The sequence below is a fragment of the Aegilops tauschii genome, chromosome 5 (assembly GCF_002575655.3).
Source record: "Aegilops tauschii subsp. strangulata cultivar AL8/78 chromosome 5, Aet v6.0, whole genome shotgun sequence".
Classification (NCBI taxonomy): Eukaryota; Viridiplantae; Streptophyta; class Magnoliopsida; order Poales; family Poaceae; genus Aegilops; species Aegilops tauschii.
Window position 1 is genome coordinate 540608624 of NC_053039.3, and position 6731 is coordinate 540615354.

Below are 6731 nucleotides of genomic sequence, written 5' to 3' on the forward strand. Positions count from 1 at the left end.
GAAGAGTCCCAAGGCACCCACGAGGGTGGGGACGCGCCCCCTACCTCGTGGCCGCCTCGGAGACCCCCCTGACTTGTTCCTGACGCCCAAAACCTCTTATATATACAGAAACCCCCAGAACATAACGTTGATCGGGAGTTCCGCTGCCGCAAGCCTCTGTAGCCACCGAAAACCAATGTAGACCCGTTTCGGCACCCTGCCAGAGGGGGCGAATCCCTCTCCGGTGGGCATCTTCATCATCCCGGTGCTCTCCATGACAAGAGGGAGTAGTTCACCCTCGAGGCTGAGGGTATGTACCAGTAGCAATGTGTTTGATCTCTCTCTCTCTCTCTCATGTTCTTGATTTGGCACGATCTCGATGTACCGCGAGCATTGCTATTATAGTTGGGTCTTATGATGTTTCTCCCCCTCTACTCTCTTGTAATGGACTGAGTTTTCCCTTCGAAGTTATCTTATCGGATTGAGTCTTTAAGGATTTGAGAACACTTGATGTATGTCTTGCGTGGGATACCCATGGTGACAATGGGGTATTCTATTGATTCACTTGATGTATGTTTTGGTGATCAACTTGCGGGTTCCGTGACCTTGGGAATCTATGCATAGGGGTTGTCACACGCTTTCGTCTTGACTCTCCGGTAGAAACTTTGGGGCACTCTTTGAAGTTCCTTGTGTTGGTTGAATAGATGAATCTGAGATTGTGTGATGCATATCGTATAATCATACCCACGGATACTTGAGGTGACATTGGATTATCCAGGTGACATTAGGGTTTTGGTTGATCTGTGTCTTAAGGTGTTATTCTAGTACGAACTCTTGAATAGATCGATCCGAAAGAATAACTTTGAGGTGGTTTCGTACCCTACCATAATCTCTTCGTTTGTTCTCCGCTATTAGTGACTTTGGAGTGATTCTTTGTTGCATGTTGAGGGATAGTTATATGATCCAATTATGTTATTATTGTTGAGAGAACTTGCACTAGTGAAAGTATGAACCCTATGCCTTGTTTCCTAGCATTGCAATACTGTTTACGCTCACTTTTATTACTTGTTACCTTGCTGTATTCATATTTTCATATTACAAAAACCTTTATCTACCATCCATATTGCACTTGTATCACCATCTCTTCGCCGAACTAGTGCACCTATAGAATTTACCATTGTATTGGGTGTGTTGGGGACACAAGAGACTCTTTGTTATTTGGTTGCAGGGTTGTTTGAGAGAGACCATCTTCATCCTACGCCTCCCACAGATTGATAAACCTTAGGCCATCCACTTGAGGGAAATTTGCTACTGTCCTACAAACCTCTGCACTTGGAGGCCGAACAACGTCTACAAGAAGAAGGTTGAGTAGTAGACATCAAGCAATTTCTGGTGCCGTTGCCGGGGAGGTTAGTGCTTGAAGGTATATATTTAGATCTTGCAATTGAATCTTTTAGTTTTTTTGTTTTATCACTAGTTTAGTTTATAAAAGAAAATTACAAAAAAAATGGAATTGAGGGTGCCTCATATGCTTCATCTTTTTAATATCTATCATGAATATAAGGATTCCAATAATTGTGCCAAAATGTTAGAGTAAGAATGCATTAAAATGTTTGGCACTAAATCTTTGAATGATGAGCATGATTGCAATGTTGTTAGTATGAACTCTCTGAATATCCATAGTACTAATGGTGATTGCACTAGTCATGATGAAAATGTCTCTTATAAGCATGTCAACTTTTGTGGAGTGCATAGAGTGTGCAAGTACACACCAAATAATGAAGATAAATTTTGCAAGAGGCATAATTATTTATAAACCAAATGGTTGCAAGAAAGGCTGGATGTCTGTGCTGAAAATCTAAATTTTCTTAATCATCCTTGTGAACTTTGTAATGAACTTGGTCATTTAAATATCCAATGCAAATTGTTTCATGATCGTATCATGTCCAAAAATTGTGATGACTTGATTTCCCTTGCACATGATAATGAACTTAGTTTTCTTTTGGGTTATGAAGAAATGAAACGTATAACTAAGGATCTTCCAAAATTTGTCCTTGATAAAGTTCTTGATTTTGATCTAGAGGAAATTTATATGTATTGTGTGGTGAATTGCATTGAAAATCCTTATATTGCCAATTACATAAAGACAAGAAAACAGAAAGAAGATGAAGAGAATACTAATGAAAGGGAAGAGAGTTCCCATTATCCTCCTATTATTTCTTATGATGAATCAGGTAACGAGGAGGAGCCTTCTATTCAACCAATCCCATTAATAAGGAGCTCCAAAAAGAGGATTAAACCCACACATGATGTGAAGAAGAAAAAGAAAAGACTAAGAATCAAAGCTAAAAAGGTATCCCTCCCAAATGATGTTGCTCCTATTACTCATTGTGATGATGATAATTGCTATACTATTGGATCTATCCATGCTATTAGTGATGAGAGTGATTATGCTTATAATATGAAAAGGCCCAAGCTTGGGGATGCTATGTTTGATGAGAATGACATGTTTGCGAATATATTTACTGCAATTAATGTTTGTCCCAAGCTTGGGGATGCTATGATTTATGAAGATGATATTTTTAACCTCCCAAGTTTTGATATGCAAATTTATTATGATGATATCATGCCTCCTATTTATGATGATTATATTGATGAAAGTGGGTTTGGAAGAGTGTCAACTTTAGGAAGTAATGATCCCACTATTTTGGAAGGTGTTGGATCTTATTGTGACAATTATGAAAGTGGATTTGGAGAGGTCATGACTTCTATTAAGTAATGATTCCACTATCTTGGAAGAGGTTTCAATTGATTATGATGAGAACAAAGTTGCTACTTATGATGATTATTGTGATGACACTTATGCTATATAAAGTAGTATTTATAAAACTTGTCATGATTATGATTACCCTTTTTTTGAACATTACTCTTTTAATGTGGAAACAATTTATAGTATTCGAGTTTCTTATGACACTCCCACTATTCCGAATGAGAAGAATTTTGCTTCTGTGGAGATTAGTAAATTTTCTATGCTTGTAGATCACGAAAATAATGCTTTATGTGATGGTTATATTGTTGAATTTATTCATGATGCTACTGAAAATTATTATGAGGGAGGAATATATGCTTGTAGGAGTAGCAATAATATCAAGTTTCCTCTCTATGTGTTGAAAATCTTGAAGTTGTGCTTGTTTTGCCTTCCTATGCTAGTTTATTATTGTTCCCATAAGTTGTTTGATCACAAAATCCCTATGCATAGGAAGTGGGTTATACTTAAATGTGCTAGTAATATTCTTCATGATGCTCTCTTTATGTTTCAACTCTTTATCTTTCATGTGAGCATCATTGAAATCATCATGCCTAGCTAGGGGCGTTAAACGTAAGCGCTTGTTGGGAGGCAACCCAATTTTATTTTTGTTCTTTGCTGTTTGCTCCTGTTTAGTAATAAATAATATATCTAGCCTATGGTTAGATCTGGATTTATGTTTTAATTAGTGTTTGTGCCAAGTAGGACCTTTGGGAAGACTTGGGTGAAGTCTATGCAATCTTGCTATAAAAACAGAAACTTTTGCGCTCACGATATTAGCTGTCTTTTTTTACTGGAGAGTGATTTTAGGTTGATTCTTTTTGCAGATGATTAATAGACAAATTACTCACGTCCACCAATTTATTTCAGAATTTTGGGAGTTCCATAAGTATACGTTTGATACAGATTACTACAGACTGTTCTGTTTTTGACAGATTCTGTTTTCTATGCGTTGTTTGCTTATTTTGATGAATCTATGAGTAGTATCGGAGGGTATGAACCATAGAAAAGTTGGAATACAGTAGATATTACACCATTATGAATTTAGAATGAGTTCACAACAGTACCTAAGTGGTGATTTATTTTCTTATACTAACGGAGCTTACGTGTTTTCTGTTAAGTTTTGTGTTGTGAAGTCTTCAAGTTTTGGGTAAAGATTCGATGGACTATGGAATAAGGAGTGGCAAGAGCCTAAGCTTGGGGATGCCCAAGGCACCCCAAGGTAATATTCAAGGACAAACAAGAGCCTAAGCTTGGGGATGCCACGGATGGCATCCCCTCTTTCGTCTTCGTTCATCGGTAACTTTACATGGAGCTATATTTTTATTCACCACATGATATGCGTTTTTCTTGGAGCGTCATTTATTTTATTTTGTTTTTATCGCTATTTGAATAAAATACCAAGATCTGAAATTCTGAAATGTTAGAGAGTCTTCACATAGTTACATAATTATTCGACTACTTATTGATCTTCACTTATATCTTTCAGAGTAGTTTGTCGTTTGCTCTAGTGCTTCACTTATATCTTTTAGAGCACGACGGTGGTTTTATTTTGAAGAAATAGATGAACTCTCATGCTTAACTTATATTATTTTGAGAGTCTTTTAGAACAGCATAGTAATTTGCTTTGGTTGTGAATTTAGTCCTAATATGATAGGCATCCAAGAGGGAGATAATAAAAACTTTCATATAAAGTGCATTGAATACTATGAGAAGTTTGATTCCTTATAATTGTTTTGAGATATAAAGATGGTGATATTAGAGTCGTGCTAGTTGAGTAATTGTGAACTTGAGAAATACTTGTGTTGAAGTTTGCAAATCCCGTAGCATGCACGTATGGTAACCGTTGTGCGACAAATTTGAAACATTATGGAATGCTACCTAGGTCTTCGTGAGAATTCTACCTACTAGGTCTTCGTGAGCAAGCAAGTTGGATGCACACCCACTTAGTTTCTTTTTGTTGAGCTTTCATACATTTATAGCTCTAGTGCATCCATTGCATGGCAATCCCTACTCCTCGCATTGGCATCAGTTGATGGGCACCTCCCTAGCCTGTTGATTAGCCGCGTCAATGTGAGACTTTCTCCTTTTTTGTCTTCTCCACACAACCCCCATAATTTTATTCTATTCCACCCATAGTGCTATGTCCATGGCTCACGCTCATGTATTGCGTGAAAGTTGAAAAAAGTCTGAGATTACTAAAGTATGAAACAATTGCTTGGCTTGCCACCAGGGTTGTGCATTATGAGAGCATTTTTATGTGACGAAAATGAAGCATGGCCAAACTATATGATTTTGTATTGATGAGCTTTCTTTGGCAATGTTATTTTGAGAAGACATAATTGCTTGGTTAGTATGCTTGAAGTATTATTATTTTTATGTCAATATTAAACTTTTGTCTTGAATCTTTCGGATCTGAACATTCATGCCACAATAAAGAAAATTACATTGATAATTATGTTAGGTAGCATTCCACATCAAAAATTTTGTCTTTATCATTTACCTACTCGAGGAGAGCAGGAATTAAGCTTGGGGATGCTGATACGTCTCCAACGTATCTATAATTTTTGATTGTTCCATGCTATTTATATGCTATTTTATATGATTTTTGGGACTAACCTATTAACCTAGAGCCTAGGGCCAGTTTCCATTTTTTCCTTGTTTTTGAGCATTGCGGAAAAGGAAAACCAAACGGAGTCCAGTTGACCTGAAATTTGACAGATATTATTTTTGGACCAGAAGAAGCCCATGGAGCATCGGAGATGGGCCAGAAGAGTCCCGAGGCACCCACGAGTGTGGGGGGCACGCTCCCTACCTCGTGGCCGCCTCGGAGACTCCCTTGACTTGTTCCCGATGCCAAAACATCTTATATATATACATAAACCCCTAGAACAAAACCTAGATCAGGAGTTCCGCCGCCGCAAGCCTCTGTAGCCACCGAAAACCAATCTAGACCCGTTTCGGCACCCTGCCGGAGGTGGGATCCCTCTTCGGTGGCCATTTTCATCATCCCGGCGCTCTCCATGACGAGGAGGGAGTAGTTCACCCTCAGGGCTGAGGGTATGTACCAGTAGCTATGTGTTTGATCTCTCTCTCTCGTGTTCTTGATTTGGCACGATCTTGATGTACCGCGAGCTTTGCTATTATAGTTGGATCTTATGATGTTTCTCCCCCTCTACTCTCTTGTAATGGATTGAGTTTTCCCTTTGAAGTTATCTTATCGGATTGAGTCTTTAAAGATTTGAGAACACTTGATGTATGTCTTGCATGGGATACCCGTGGTGACAATGGGGTATTTTATTGATTCACTTCATGTATGTTTTTGTGATCAACTTGCGGGTTCCGTGACCTTGGGAGTCTATGCATAGGGGTTGGCACACGTTTTTGTCTTGACTCTTCGGTAGAAACTTTGGGGCACTCTTTGAAGTTCTTTGTGTTGGTTGAATAGATGAATCTGAGATTGTGTGATGCATATCGTATAATCATACCCACGGATACTTGAGGTGACATTGGTGTATCTTGGTGAAATTAGGGTTTTGGTTGATATGTTTCTTAAGGTGTTATTCTAGTACGAACTCTTGAATAGATCGATCCAAAAGAATAACTTTGAGGTGGTTTCGTACCCTACCATAATCTCTTTATTTGTTCTCCTCTATTAGTGACTTTGGAGTGACTCTTTGTTGCATGGTGAGGGATAGTTATATGATCCAATTATGTTATTATTGTTGAGAGAACTTGCACTAGTGAAAGTATGAACCCTAGGCCTTGCTTCCTAGCATTGCAATACCGTTTACGCTCACTTTTATTACTTGTTACCTTGTTGTTTTTATATTTTCATATTACAAAAACCTTTATCTACCATCCACATTGCACTTGTATCACCATCTCTTCGACAAACTAGTGCACCTATAGAATTTACCATTGTATTGGGTGTGTTGGGGATAGA